Here is a 15,209-nt window from a genome sequence, read left to right as displayed (position 1 = left end):
GCCCTTCCTCTAGGCTTTCAAGTCCTTGTATATATTCAGGTGTTTTACCTGGGACGGGTGGGAATAGTTCAGCAGCAACTGGCCTGGGGCTCAGCTCACGTTTACTCACAGATGCCTCGGCACGGTGCCCCAGCTTTGCAATGAGGACGCTTGTTGCGTGGGGGCTGCTGGCTGAATGGGAGACGATTCCCCACCACTGACCAACTTCAGAATTGTTTACAACTGGAGCAAGTGCCCTGATACGGTTTTCCTCTGTGGAACTGGTGGGTTCTGTGTTTTTTTTCTCTTTTTCGTTTTTGGTTCAAGGTAGATTTTATTCCTCTTTTTTGTATTTACAGATATAAGCATGGAAATAATTTATTCATATAAATACATGTATGTGCAGGGAATAATTGTTTTTTCTGTTTTATTTTTTAAATTTTACTTCTTTTTAATTTTGAATTTTATTTTATATTTTTATACAGCAGGTTCTTATTGGTTATCTATTTTATACATATAAATGTATACATGCCAATCCCAGTCTCTCAACTCCTCCCACCACCACCCCCCCAACAGCTTTCCCCCCTTGTTGTCCATACGTTTGTTGTCTACATCTGTTGCTCTGTTTATGCCTTGCAAAATGGTTAATCTGTACAGTTTTTCTAGGTTCCACATATATGCATGAATATACAAGATTTGTTTTTCTCTTTCTGACTTACTTCACTCTGTATGACAGTCTCTAGATCCATCGACGTCTCTACAAATGACCCAATTTCATTCCTTTTCATGGCTTAGTAATATTCCATTTTATATATGTACCACAGCTTTATGCATTCGTCTGTCTGTGGGCATTTAGGTTGCTTCCATTACCTCGATATTGTAAATAGTGATGCAATGAACATTGCGGTGAATGACTCTTTTTGATTTATGGTTTTGTCTGGGTATATGTCCAGTACTGGGATTGCTGTATCATATGGTAGTTCTATTGTTAGTTTCTTAAGAAATTCCATATTGTTCTCCATAATGACTGTATCAATTTATATTCCCAACAATAGTGGAAGAGGGTTCCTTTTCTCCACACCCTTTCCAGCACTTTTTGTTTGTAGATTTTCAATGATGCCTATTCTACCAGGTGTGAGGTGATACCTCATTGTTGAATCCATTTCGTTGAGCAAGGGGTAGCTCTTGTCTATTACATATTTGGCTTATGGAACGGTATCTGTGTTAATTTCAAACTCTGCTTTTATGCAGCACCCCAACTCACCTTCCCCCTTAAGCAGGCATAAATTGGTTTTCTAAACTTGAGACCCTGTTCTGTTTTGTAATTCAGTTCATGTGTAGCCAAGTTCACATTCCGTGTATTAGTGATACCTTATGATGTTTCTTTTTCTGTGTGACTTATTTCACTTAGAATCATCGTGCCACAATCCACTCATTATGCTGGTACGGGCCTGGTGACATAGATTTCATTGCTGAGTGGTATTCTGTTGTACAGAAGTACCGCAACTTCTTTATCCATTATTTGCTCTCTGGGATATTTAACTTGTGCCGTAGAAGAGATTCCTGTAAAAAGAGCCGTCCCAAATTTTGGGGTTGCTGTGTCTTTTTGATATTAATTTCCCTAAGCTATAGGACCATAAGTGGAAGTGCCCTAGGCTCTGTTGCTTTGTTTTTTAGATGTTTCAGGAAACACCATACACTTCTCCCGAGTGTCTGTTGGCAATTTACATCCCGCCCATCAGCATAACAAGGCTCCCAGTTCTCCATGGCCTGTCCTGCCTTTCTGGATTTTACACTTTATTCTGATGGCCCTTTTGACCGGGGGGAAGTGAGACTTCATTGTAGTGCAGATTTCCTTTGCAAGCTTGCTTGGTTGGCCAAAAAGGGCGTATGCGTTTTTTCCTGAATATATTCAGGAAAAAACGCATATGCCCTTTTGGCAAAGTGCATCATTGTGGACGTACTGCCTCTTTTCCTACGCTTTCAATGCAATTCCAGTCTACCTCCTGAAATCGGTATCCTGCAATTCTGCCCCGCTTTCAAGTCCTCTTGGCAGCCTTACTTCAGTATATTTTTGGACGATACCTGTCATTTATAACTCTGCAGGTTTGTGAATTACAGAGCCCCTGAGCTCCTTTCTTCAACTCACTTTCTTGTGAGCTGGCCGCAACACTGCAGGATGGCTTCAGGCCCTAATCTGTTTCCGCCACGGCACGCTGAGCCTTTGGTTAATTCCTCTTCCTAGTGGGAAATGAGAGTTAAATTTGCCCGTCCAGACACCTCCAGCTAGTCTCTCATTGGTTTTCCCTTTTCCTGTTCATCTTCCGCAGAAATTGCAAACTGGGCCAAACAGGAGGTTAAAGGCACTGACTGTCCAAGTCGGGAGAGTGTTAGTAAAGCGTCTGGAATGTTGCACCCGAGTACCAGGGTATGAAAACTGAGACATATTTGAACACGTCTCCCGATCACACGGTTGATCATACTCTGGGTTCCACATGCATGTTTTAGCTGAAGGAAGAATACCTTAAACCTGGAGAGTTGAGACCCGTGGAATGGGTACCATGCAATATGACTTCAAAGGGTCTTCATTTGCTCACCGAATCTCTCCAATCCTATCACTGCTGCGTTTATGACCCTTTTACACACGCTTGATTCTCTTTTGGAGACATAGCAATCCATAGGTTTTAAGATACTTACTAGTCAGGTATATTCTTAGGCGTTTAATATGGGGTGTGGAGTCCATTTCGTTGAGCAAGGAGTAGCTCTTGTCTATTCCATATTTGGCTTAAGGAACTTTATCTTTGCTCATTTCAGTCTCTGGTTTTATGCAGCACCCCAACTCACCTTTCCACTTAAGCAAGCATAAGTTGGTTTTCTAAATTTGAGACCCTGTTCTGTTTTGTAATTCAGTTCCTCTGTAGCCAAGTTTAAATTCCATGTATTAGTGATATTTTTTGATGTTTCTTTTTCTGTTAGACTTATTTCAGTTAGAATCACCATACCCGAATCCACTCATTATGCTGCTACGGGCCTGGTGACATAGATTTCATTGCTGAGTGATATTGCTTTGTACATGAGTACCACAAATTCTTTATCCATTTTTCACTTTCTGTGATATTGAACTTGTACGGTAAACGAGGTTCTTGTAAACAGAGGCGTCCCAAACTTTGGGGTGGCTGTGTCTTTTTGATTTTAATTTCCCTAAGCTATAGGACCATAAGTGGAAGTGCACTAGGCTCTGTTGCTTTGCTTTTTAGATGTTTCAGGAAACACCATACGCTTCTCCGGAGTGGCTGTTGGCAATTTACATCCCACCCATCAGCATAACAAGGCTCCCAGTTCTCCATGGCCTGTTGCCTTTCTGGATTTTACACTTTTTTCAGATGGCCCTTTTGACCGGGGGGAAGTGAGACTTCATTGTAGTGCAGATTTCCTTTGCAAGCTTGCTTGGTTGGCCAAAAAGGGCGTATGCGTTTTTTCCTGAATATATTCAGGAAAAAACGCATACGCACTTTTTGGCCAGGTGCATCATTGTGGACGTTCTGCCTCTTTTCCTATGCTTTCAATGCAATTCCAGTCTACCTCCTGAAATCGGTTTCCTGCAATTCTGCCCCACTTTCAAGTCCTCTTGGCAGCCTTACTTCAGTCTATTTTTGGACGATACCTGTCATTTATAACTCTGCTGGTTTGTCAATTGCAGTGCCCCTGAGCTCCTTTCTTCAACTCGCTTTCTTGTGAGCTGGCCGCAACACCGCAGGATGGCTTCAGGCCCTAATCTGGTTCCGGCCCGGCATGCTGAGCCTTTGGTTAATTCCTCTTCCTGGTGGGAAATGAGAGTTAAATTTGCCCGTCCAGACACCTCCAGCTAGCCTCTCATTGGTTCTCGCTATTCCTGTTCATCTTCCGCAGAAATTGCAAACTGGGCCAAACAGGAGGTTAAAGGGACTGACTCTCCAAGTCGGGAGAGTGCTAGTAAAGCGTCTGGAATGTTGCACCCGAGTACCAGGGGAGGAAAACTGAGACATATTTGAACACGTCTCCCGTTCACATGGTTGATCATACTCTGGGTTCCACATGCATGTTTTAGCTGAAGGAAGAATACCTTAAACCTGGAGAGTTGAGCCCCGTGTAATAGGTACCATGCAATATGACTTCAAAGGGTCTTCATTTGCTCACCGAACCTCTCCAATCCTATCACTGCTGCGTTTATGCCCCTGTACACATGCTTTATTCTCTTTTGGAGGCATAGCAATCCATAGGTTTTAAGATACTTACTAGTCAGGTACATTCTTAGGCATTTAATATGGGGTTTTGAGTCCATTTCGTTGAGCAAGGAGTAGCTCTTGTCTATTCCATATTTGGCTTAAGGAACTTTATCTGTGCTCGTTTCAATCTCTGGTTTTATGCAGCACCCCAACTCACCTTTACCCTTAAGCAAGCATAAGTTGGTTTTCTAAATTTGAGACCCTGTTCTGTTCTGTAATTCAGTTCCTGTATAGCCAAGTTTACATTCCGTGTATTAGTGATATCTTATGATGTTTCTTTTTCTGTGTGACTTATTTCAGTTAGAATCATCGTACCTGAATCCACTCATTATGCTGCTACGGGCCTGATGACATAGATTTCATTGCTGAGTGATACTGCATTGTACGTAAGTACCACAAGTTCTTTATCCATTTTTCACTTTCTGCGATGTTGAACTTGTACTGTAAACGAGGTTCTTGTAAACAGAGCCGTTCCAAACTTTGCGGTGGCTGTGTCTTTTTGATTTTAATTTCCCTAAGCTATAGGACCATAAGTGGAAGTGCCCTAGGCTCTGTTGCTTTGTTTTTTAGATGTTTCAGGAAACACCATACACTTCTCCCGAGTGGTTGTTGGCAATTTACATCCCGCCCATCAGCATAACAAGGCTCCCAGTTCTCCATGGCCTGTCCTGCCTTTCTGGATTTTACACTTTTTTCAGATGGCCCTTTTGACCGGGGGGAAGTGAGACTTCATTGTAGTGCAGATTTCCTTTGCAAGTTTGCTTGGTTGGCCAAAAAGGGCGTATGCGTTTTTTCCTGAATATATTCAGGAAAAAACGCATACGCCCTTTTTGGCCAAGTGCATCATTGTGGACGTTCTGCCTCTTTTCCTATGCTTTCAATGCAATTCCAGTCTACCTCCTGAAATCGGTTTCCTGCAATTCTGCCCCGCTTTCAAGTCCTCTTGGCAGCCTTACTTCAGTCTATTTTTGGACGATAGCTGTCATTTATAACTCTGCAGGTTTGTGAATTACAGTGCCCCTGAGCTCCTTTCTTCAACTCGCTTTCTTTTGAGCTGGCCGCAGCACCGCAGGATGTCTTCAGGCTCTAATCTGGTTCTGGCACGGCACGCTGAGCGTTTGGTTATTTCCTCTTCCTGGTGGGAAATGAGAGTTAAATTTGCCCGTCCAGACACCTCCAGCTAGTTTCTCATTGGTTCTCGCTATTCCTGTTCATCTTCCGCAGAAATTGCAAACTGGGCCAAACAGGAGGTTAAAGGGACTGACTCTCCAAATGGGGAGAGTGTTAGTAAAGCGTCTGGAATGTTGCACCCGACTACCAGGGTACGAAAACTGAGACATATTTGAACATGTCTCCCGATCACATGGTTGATCATACTCTGGGTTCCACATGCATGTTTTAGCTGAAGGAAGAATACCTAAAACCTGGGTAGTTGAAACCCGTGTAATGGGTACCATGCAATATGACTTCAAAGGGTCTTCATTTGCTCACCGAACCTCTCCAATCCTATCACTGCTGCGTTTATGCCCCTGTACACATGCTTGATTCTCTTTCGGACACATAGCAATCCATAGGTTTTAAGATACTTACTAGTCAGGTACATTCTTAGGCGTTTAATATGCGGTGTTGAGTCCATTTCGTTGAGCAAGGAGTAGCTCTTGTCTATTCCATATTTGGCTTAAGGAACTTTATCTGTGCTCATTTCAATCTCTGGTTTTATGCAGCACCCCAACTCACCTTTCCCCTTAAGCAAGCATAAGTTGGTTTTCTAAATTTGAGACCCTGTTCTGTTCTGTAATTCAGTTCCTGTGTAGCCAAGTTTACATTCCGTGTATTACTGATATCTTATGATGTTTCTTTTTCTGTGTGACTTATTTCAGTTAGAATCATCATACCTGAATCCACTCATTGTGCTGCTAAGGGCCTGATGACACAGATTTCATTGCTGAGTGATATTGCTTTGTAAGTAAATACCACAACTTCTTTATCCATTTTTCACTTTCTGCGATGTTGAACTTGTACTGTAAACGAGGTTCTTGTAAACAGAGCCGTTCCAAACTTTGGGGTGGCTGTGTCTTTTTGATTTTAATTTCCCTAAGCTATAGGACCATAAGTGGAAGTGCCCTAGGTTCTGTTGCTTTGTTTTTTAGATGTTTCAGGAAACACCATACACTTCTCCCGAATGTCTGTTGGCAATTTACATCCCGCCCATCAGCATAACAAGGCTCCCAGTTGTCCATGGCCTGTCCTGCCTTTCTGGATTTTACACTTTTTTCAGATGGCCCTTTTGACCGGGGGGAAGTGAGACTTCATTGTAGTGCAGATTTCCTTTGAAAGCTTGCTTGGTTGGCCAAAAAGGGCGTATGCGTTTTTTCCTGAATATATTCAGGAAAAAACGCATACGCCCTTTTTGGCCAAGTGCATCATTGTGGACGTTCTGCCTCTTTTCCTATGCTTTCAATGCAATTCCAGTCTACCTCCTGAAATCGGTTTCCTGCAATTCTGCCCCGCTTTCAAGTCCTTTTGGCAGCCTTACTTCAGTATATTTTTGGACGATAGCTGTCATTTATAACTCTGCAGGTTTGTGAATTACAGTGCCCCTGAGCTCCTTTCTTCAACTCGCTTTCTTGTGACCTGGCCGCAACACCGCAGGATGGCTTCAGGCCCTAATCTGGTTCCGGCACGGCACACTGAGCCTTTGGTTATTTCCTCTTCCTGGTGGGAAATGAGAGTTAAATTTGCCCGTCCAGACACCTCCAGCTAGTCTCTCATTGGTTCTCGCTATTCCTGTTCATCTTCCGCAGAAATTGCAAACTGGGCCAAACAGGAGGTTAAAGGCGCTGACTCTCCAAGACGGGAGAGTGTTAGTAAAGTGTCTGGAATGTTGCACCCGAGTACCAGGGGAGGAAAACTGAGACATATTTGAACACGTCTCCCGTTCACATGGTTGATCATACTTGGGTTCCACATGCATGTTTTAGCTGAAGGAAGAATACCTTAAACCTGGAGAGTTAAGACCCGTGTAATGGGTACCATGTAATATGACTTCAAAGGGTCTTCATTTGCTCACCAAACCTCTCCAATCCTATCACTGCTGCGTTTATGCCCCTGTACACATGCTTGATTCTCTTTCGGACACATAGCAATCCATAGGTTTTAAGATACTTACTAGTCAGGTACATTCTTAGGCGTTTAATATGCGGTGTTGAGTCCATTTCGTTGAGCAAGGAGTAGCTCTTGTCTATTCCATATTTGGCTTAAGGAACTTTATCTGTGCTCATTTCAATCTCTGCTTTTATGCAGCACCCCAACTCACCTTTCCCCTTAAGCAAGCATAAGTTGGTTTTCTAAATTTGAGACCCTGTTCTGTTCTGTAATTCAGTTCCTGTGTAGCCAAGTTTACATTCCGTGTATTACTGATATCTTATGATGTTTCTTTTTCTGTGTGACTTATTTCAGTTAGAATCATCATACCTGAATCCACTCATTGTGCTGCTAAGGGCCTGATGACACAGATTTCATTGCTGAGTGATATTGCTTTGTAAGTAAATACCACAACTTCTTTATCCATTTTTCACTTTCTGCGATGTTGAACTTGTACTGTAAACGAGGTTCTTGTAAACAGAGCCGTTCCAAACTTTGGGGTGGCTGTGTCTTTTTGATTTTAATTTCCCTAAGCTATAGGACCATAAGTGGAAGTGCCCTAGGTTCTGTTGCTTTGTTTTTTAGATGTTTCAGGAAACACCATACACTTCTCCCGAATGTCTGTTGGCAATTTACATCCCGCTCATCAGCATAACAAGGCTCCCAGTTCTCCATGGCCTGTCCTGCCTTTCTGGATTTTACACTTTTTTCAGATGGCCCTTTTGACCGGGGGGAAGTGAGACTTCATTGTAGTGCAGATTTCCTTTGCAAGCTTGCTTGGTTGGCCAAAAAGGGCGTATGCGTTTTTTCCTGAATATATTCAGGAAAAAACGCATACGCCCTTTTTGGCCAAGTGCATCATTGTGGACGTTCTGCCTCTTTTCCTATGCTTTCAATGCAATTCCAGTCTACCTCCTGAAATCGGTTTCCTGCAATTCTGCCCCGCTTTCAAGTCCTTTTGGCAGCCTTACTTCAGTATATTTTTGGACGATAGCTGTCATTTATAACTCTGCAGGTTTGTGAATTACAGTGCCCCTGAGCTCCTTTCTTCAACTCGCTTTCTTGTGACCTGGCCGCAACACCGCAGGATGGCTTCAGGCCCTAATCTGGTTCCGGCACGGCACGCTGAGCCTTTGGTTATTTCCTCTTCCTGGTGGGAAATGAGAGTTAAATTTGCCCGTCCAGACACCTCCAGCTAGTCTCTCATTGGTTCTCGCTATTCCTGTTCATCTTCCGCAGAAATTGCAAACTGGGCCAAACAGGAGGTTAAAGGCGCTGACTCTCCACGTGGGGAGAGTGTTAGTAAAGTGTCTGGAATGTTGCACCCGAGTACCAGGGGAGGAAAACTGAGACATATTTGAACACGTCTCCCGTTCACATGGTTGATCATACTTGGGTTCCACATGCATGTTTTAGCTGAAGGAAGAATACCTTAAACCTGGAGAGTTAAGACCCGTGCAATGGGTACCATGCAATATGATTTCAAAGGGTCTTCATTTGCTCACCAAACCTCTCCAATCCTATCACTGCTGCGTTTATGCCCCTGTGCACATGCTTGATTCTCTTTCGGACACATAGCAATCCATAGGTTTTAAGATACTTACTAGTCAGGTACATTCTTAGGCGTTTAATATGCGGTGTTGAGTCCATTTCGTTGAGCAAGGAGTAGCTCTTGTCTATTCCATATTTGGCTTAAGGAACTTTATCTGTGCTCATTTCAATCTCTGGTTTTATGCAGCACCCCAACTCACCTTTCCCCTTAAGCAAGCATAAGTTGGTTTTCTAAATTTGAGACCCTGTTCTGTTCTGTAATTCAGTTCCTGTGTAGCCAAGTTTACATTCCGTGTATTACTGATATCTTATGATGTTTCTTTTTCTGTGTGACTTATTTCAGTTAGAATCATCATACCTGAATCCACTCATTGTGCTGCTAAGGGCCTGATGACACAGATTTCATTGCTGAGTGATATTGCTTTGTAAGTAAATACCACAACTTCTTTATCCATTTTTCACTTTCTGCGATGTTGAACTTGTATTGTAAACGAGGTTCTTGTAAACAGAGCCGTTCCAAACTTTGCGGTGGCTGTGTCTTTTTGATTTTAATTTCCCTAAGCTATAGGACCATAAGTGGAAGTGCCCTAGGTTCTGTTGCTTTGTTTTTTAGATGTTTCAGGAAACACCATACACTTCTCCCGAATGTCTGTTGGCAATTTACATCCCGCCCATCAGCATAACAAGGCTCCCAGTTCTCCATGGCCTGTCCTGCCTTTCTGGATTTTACACTTTTTTCAGATGGCCCTTTTGACCGGGGGGAAGTGAGACTTCATTGTAGTGCAGATTTCCTTTGCAAGCTTGCTTGGTTGGCCAAAAAGGGCGTATGCGTTTTTTCCTGAATATATTCAGGAAAAAACGCATACGCCCTTTTTGGCCAAGTGCATCATTGTGGACGTTCTGCCTCATTTCCTATGCTTTCAATGCAATTCCAGTCTACCTCCTGAAATCGGTTTCCTGCAATTCTGCCCCGCTTTCAAGTCCTTTTGGCAGCCTTACTTCAGTCTATTTTTGGACGATAGCTGTCATTTATAACTCTGCAGGTTTGTGAATTACAGTGCCCCTGAGCTCCTTTCTTCAACTCGCTTTCTTGTGACCTGGCCGCAACACCGCAGGATGGCTTCAGGCCCTAATCTGGTTCCGGCACGGCACGCTGAGCCTTTGGTTATTTCCTCTTCCTGGTGGGAAATGAGAGTTAAATTTGCCCGTCCAGACACCTCCAGCTAGTCTCTCATTGGTTCTCGCTATTCCTGTTCATCTTCCGCAGAAATTGCAAACTGGGCCAAACAGGAGGTTAAAGGCGTTGACTCTCCAAGTGGGGAGAGTGTTAGTAAAGTGTCTGGAATGTTGCACCCGAGTACCAGGGGAGGAAAACTGAGACATATTTGAACACGTCTCCCGTTCACATGGTTGATCATACTTGGGTTCCACATGCATGTTTTAGCTGAAGGAAGAATACCTTAAACCTGGTGAGTTAAGACCCGTGTAATGGGTACCATGCAATATGACTTCAAAGGGTCTTCATTTGCTCACCAAACCTCTCCAATCCTATCACTGCTGCGTCTATGCCCCTGTACACATGCTTGATTCTCTTTCGGAGACATAGCAATCCATAGGTTTTAAGATACTTACTAGTCAGGTACATTCTTAGGCGTTTAATATGCGGTGTTGAGTCCATTTCGTTGAGCAAGGAGTAGCTCTTGTCTATTCCATATTTGGCTTAAGGAACTTTATCTGTGCTCATTTCAATCTCTGCTTTTATGCAGCACCCCAACTCACCTTTCCCCTTAAGCAAGCATAAGTTGGTTTTCTAAATTTGAGACCCTGTTCTGTTCTGTAATTCAGTTCCTGTGTAGCCAAGTTTACATTCCGTGTATTACTGATATCTTATGATGTTTCTTTTTCTGTGTGACTTATTTCAGTTAGAATCATCATACCTGAATCCACTCATTGTGCTGCTAAGGGCCTGATGACACAGATTTCATTGCTGAGTGATATTGCTTTGTAAGTAAATACCACAACTTCTTTATCCATTTTTCACTTTCTGCGATGTTGAACTTGTACTGTAAACGAGGTTCTTGTAAACAGAGCCGTTCCAAACTTTGGGGTGGCTGTGTCTTTTTGATTTTAATTTCCCTAAGCTATAGGACCATAAGTTGCAGTGCCCTAGGCTCTGTTGCTTTGTTTTTTAGATGTTTCAGGAAACACCATACACTTCTCCCGAGTGTCTGTTGGCAATTTACATCCCGCCCATCAGCATAACAAGGCTCCCAGTTCTCCATGGCCTGTCCTGCCTTTCTGGATTTTACACTTTTTTCAGATGGCCCTTTTGACCAGAGGGAAGTGAGACTTCATTGTAGTGCAGATTTCCTTTGCAAGTTTGCTTGGTTGGCCAAAAAGGGCGTATGCGTTTTTTCCTGAATATATTCAGGAAAAAACGCATACGCCCTTTTTGGCCAAGTGCATCATTGTGGTCGTTCTGCCTCTTTTCCTATGCTTTCAATGCAATTCCAGTCTACCTCCTGAAATCGGTTTCCTGCAATTCTGCCCCGCTTTCAAGTCCTCTTCGCAGGCTTACTTCAGTATATTTTTGGACGATAGCTGTCATTTATAACTCTGCAGGTTTGTGAATTACAGTGCCCCTGAGCTCCTTTCTTCAACTCGCTTTCTTGTGAGCTGGCCGCAACACCGCAGGATGGCTTCAGGCCCTTATCTGGTTCCGGCATGGCACGCTGACCCTCTGGTTATTTCCTGTTCCTGGTGGGAAATGAGAGTTAAATTTGCCCGTCCAGACACCTCCAGCTAGTCTCTCATTGGTTCTCGCTATTCCTGTTCATCTTCCGCAGAAATTGCAAACTGGGCCAAACAGGAGGTTAAAGGCGCTGACTCTCCAAGTCGGGAGAGTGTTAGTAAAGCGTCTGGAATGTTGCACCCGAGTACCAGGGGAGGAAAACTGAGACATATTTGAACACGTCTCCCGTTCACACGGATGATCATACTCTTGGTTCCACATGCATGTTTTAGCTGAAGGAAGAATACCTTAAACCTGGGTAGTTGAAACCCGTGGAATGGGTACCATGCAATATGACTTCAAAGGGTCTTCATTTGCTCACCGAACCTCTCCAATCCTATCACTGCTGCGTTTATGCCCCTGTACACATGCTTGATTCTCTTTCGGAGACATAGCAATCCATAGGTTTTAAGATACTTACTAGTCAGGTACATTCTTAGGCGTTTAATATGCGGTGTTGAGTCCATTTCGTTGAGCAAGGAGTAGCTCTTGTCTATTCCATATTTGACTTAAGGAACTTTATCTGTGCTCATTTCAATCTCTGGTTTTATGCAGCACCCCAGCTCACCTTTACCCTTAAGCAAGCATAAGTTGGTTTTCTAAATTTGAGACCCTGTTCTGTTCTGTAATTCAGTTCCTGTGTAGCCAAGTTTACATTCCGTGTATTACTGATATCTTATGATGTTTCTTTTTCTGTGTGATTTATTTCAGTTAGAATCATCATACCTGAATCCACTCATTGTGCTGCTAAGGGCCTGATGACACAGATTTCATTGCTGAGTGATATTGCTTTTTAAGTAAATACCACAACTTCTTTCTCCATTTTTCACTTTCTGCGATGTTGAACTTGTACTGTAAACGAGGTTCTTGTAAACAGAGCCGTTCCAAACTTTGGGGTGGCTGTGTCTTTTTGATTTTAATTTCCCTAAGCTATAGGACCATAAGTAGAAGTGCCCTAGGTTCTGTTGCTTTGTTTTTTAGATGTTTCAGGAAACACCATACACTTCTCCCAAGTGGTTGTTGGCAATTTACATCCCGCCCATCAGCATAACAAGGCTCCCAGTTCTCCATGGCCTGTCCTGCCTTTCTGGATTTTACACTTTTTTCAGATGGCCCTTTTGACCGGGGAGAAGTGAGACTTCATTGTAGTGCAGATTTCCTTTGCAAGCTTGCTTGGTTGGCCAAAAAGGGCGTATGCGTTTTTTCCTGAATATATTCAGGAAAAAACGCATACGCCCTTTTTGGCCAAGTGCATCATTGTGGACGTTCTGCCTCTTTTCCTATGCTTTCAATGCAATTCCAGTCTACCTCCTGAAATCGGTTTCCTGCAATTCTGCCCCGCTTTCAAGTCCTCTTGGCAGCCTTACTTCAGTCTATTTTTGGACGATAGCTGTCATTTATAACTCTGAAGGTTTGTGAATTACAGTGCCCCTGAGCTCCTTTCTTCAACTCGCTTTCTTGTGAGCTGGCCGCAACACCGCAGGATGGCTTCAGGCCTTAATCTGGTTCCGGCACGGCACGCTGAGCCTTTGGTTAATTCCTCTTCCTGGTGGGAAATGAGAGTTAAATTTGCCCGTCCAGACACCTCCAGCTAGTCTCTCATTGGTTCTCGCTATTCCTGTTCATCTTCCGCAGTAATTGGAAACTGGGCCAAACAGGAGGTTAAAGGGACTGACTCTCCAAGTCGGGAGAGTGTTAGTAAAGCATCTGGAATGTTGCACCCGAGTACCAGGGTACGAAAACTGAGACATATTTGAACACGTCTCCCGATCACATGGTTGATCATACTCTGGGTTCCACATGCATGTTTTAGCTGAAGGAAGAATACCTAAAACCTGGGTAGTTGAAACCCGTGGAATGGGTACCATGCAATATGACTTCAAAGGGTCTTCATTTGCTCACCGAACCTTTCCAATCTTATCACTGCTGCGTTTACGCCCCTGTACACATGCTTGATTCTCTTTCGGAGACATAGCAATCCATAGGTTTTAAGATACTTACTAGTCAGGTACATTCTTAGGTGTTTAATATGCGGTGTTGAGTCCATTTCGTTGAGCAAGGAGTAGCTCTTGTCTATTCCATATTTGGCTTAAGGAACTTTATCTGTGCTCATTTCAATCTCTGGTTTTATGCAGCACCCCAACTCACCTTTCCCCTTAAGCAAGAATAAGTTGGTTTTCTAAATTTGAGACCCTGTTCTGTTCTGTAATTCAGTTCCTGTGTAGCCAAGTTTACATTCCGTGTATTACTGATATCTTATGATGTTTCTTTTTCTGTGTGACTTATTTCAGTTAGAATCATCATACCTGAATCCACTCATTGTGCTGCTAAGGGCCTGATGACACAGATTTCATTGCTGAGTGATATTGCTTTGTAAGTAAATACCACAACTTCTTTCTCCATTTTTCACTTTCTGCGATGTTGAACTTGTACCGTAAACGAGGTTCTTGTAAACAGAGCCGTTCCAAACCTTGGGGTGGCTGTGTCTTTTTGATTTTAAATTCCCTAAGCTATAGGACCATAAGTGGAAGTGCCCTAGGCTCTGTTGCTTTGTTTTTTAGATGTTTCAGGAAACACCATACACTTCTCCCGAGTGGTTGTTGGCAATTTACATCCCGCAAATCAGCATAACAAGGCTCCCAGTTCTCCATGGCCTGTCCTGCCTTTCTGGATTTTACACTTTTTTCAGATGGCCCTTTTGACCGGGGGGAAGTGAGACTTCATTGTAGTGCAGATTTCCTTTGCAAGCTTGCTTGGTTGGCCAAAAAGGGCGTATGCGTTTTTTTCCTGAATATATTCAGGAAAAAACGCATATGCCCTTTTTGGCCAAGTGCATCATTGTGGACGTTCTGCCTCTTTTCCTATGCTTTCAATGCAATTCCAGTCTACCTCCTGAAATCGGTTTCCTGCAATGCTGCCCCGTTTTCAAGTCCTCTTGGCAGCCTTACTTCAGTCTATTTTTGGACGATAGCTGTCATTTATAACTCTGCAGGTTTGTGAATTACAGTGCCCCTGAGCTCCTTTCTTCAACTCGCTTTCTTGTGAGCTGGCCGCAACACCGCAGGATGGCTTCAGGCCCTTATCTGGTTCCGGCACGGCACGCTGAGCCTTTGGTTATTTCCTGTTCCTGGTGGGAAATGAGAGTTAAATTTGCCCGTCCAGACACCTCCAGCTAGTCTCTCATTGGTTCTCGCTATTCCTGTTCATCTTCCGCAGAAATTGCAAACTGGGCCAAACAGGAGGTTAAAGGCGCTGACTCTCCAAGTCGGGAGAGTGTTAGTAAAGCGTCTGGAATGTTGCACCCGAGTACCAGGGTACGAAAACTGAGACATATTTGAACACGTCTCCCGTTCACACGGATGATCATACTCTTGGTTCCACATGCATGTTTTAGCTGAAGGAAGAATACCTTAAACCTGGGTAGTTGAAACCCGTGGAATGGGTACCATGCAATATGACTTCAAAGGGTCTTCATTTGC

The 15,209-nt window shown here is 43.4% G+C and overlaps 1 long non-coding RNA gene across 16 annotated transcripts in view; it reads left to right on the top strand.

The window, feature by feature from the left end:
- The window catches only part of LOC307181408, a 1,608,936-nt gene that overhangs the window by 274,659 nt on the left and 1,319,068 nt on the right, over positions 1–15,209 (top strand). For all 16 annotated transcript variants that reach the window (XR_013826691.1, XR_013826692.1, XR_013826693.1 and 13 more), the window contains exon 2: positions 12,442–12,527. This is a non-coding gene — a long non-coding RNA (uncharacterized lncRNA). The remainder of the gene's footprint in view (positions 1–12,441; positions 12,528–15,209) is intronic.

The sequence above is a fragment of the Stenella coeruleoalba genome, assembly GCF_951394435.1.
Source record: "Stenella coeruleoalba genome assembly, contig: scaffold_69, whole genome shotgun sequence".
Lineage (NCBI taxonomy): Eukaryota > Metazoa > Chordata > Mammalia > Artiodactyla > Delphinidae > Stenella > Stenella coeruleoalba.
The sequence above is the reverse complement of the archived record's forward strand: the minus strand, read 5'-3'. Positions and strand labels throughout refer to the sequence as shown.